The sequence below is a fragment of the Gekko japonicus genome, unplaced genomic scaffold, assembly GCF_001447785.1.
Source record: "Gekko japonicus isolate JY-2015 unplaced genomic scaffold, Gekko_japonicus_V1.1 scaffold1851, whole genome shotgun sequence".
In the NCBI taxonomy this organism is placed as follows: Eukaryota; Metazoa; Chordata; class Lepidosauria; order Squamata; family Gekkonidae; genus Gekko; species Gekko japonicus.
Genome location: NW_015169228.1, coordinates 216,361 through 216,560, shown reverse-complemented (window position 1 = coordinate 216,560; position 200 = coordinate 216,361).

Here is a 200-nt window from a genome sequence, read left to right as displayed (position 1 = left end):
CCAGTTGTGAGATCAAGGACAGGCTCAACGACAACCCCTAAAATGTCAAAAGAGAGGGAGAAGGACAAGAAAGAATTGTATGCCGCCATGGAATCGATGGAGAAAAGGATGATGGAGGCGATTCAAGCCATGGGTGAGCAGATTGAGAAAAGACTGGGGGTGCAAGAAAAACATATGGAGAAGCAACTGGAAGAGCAAAT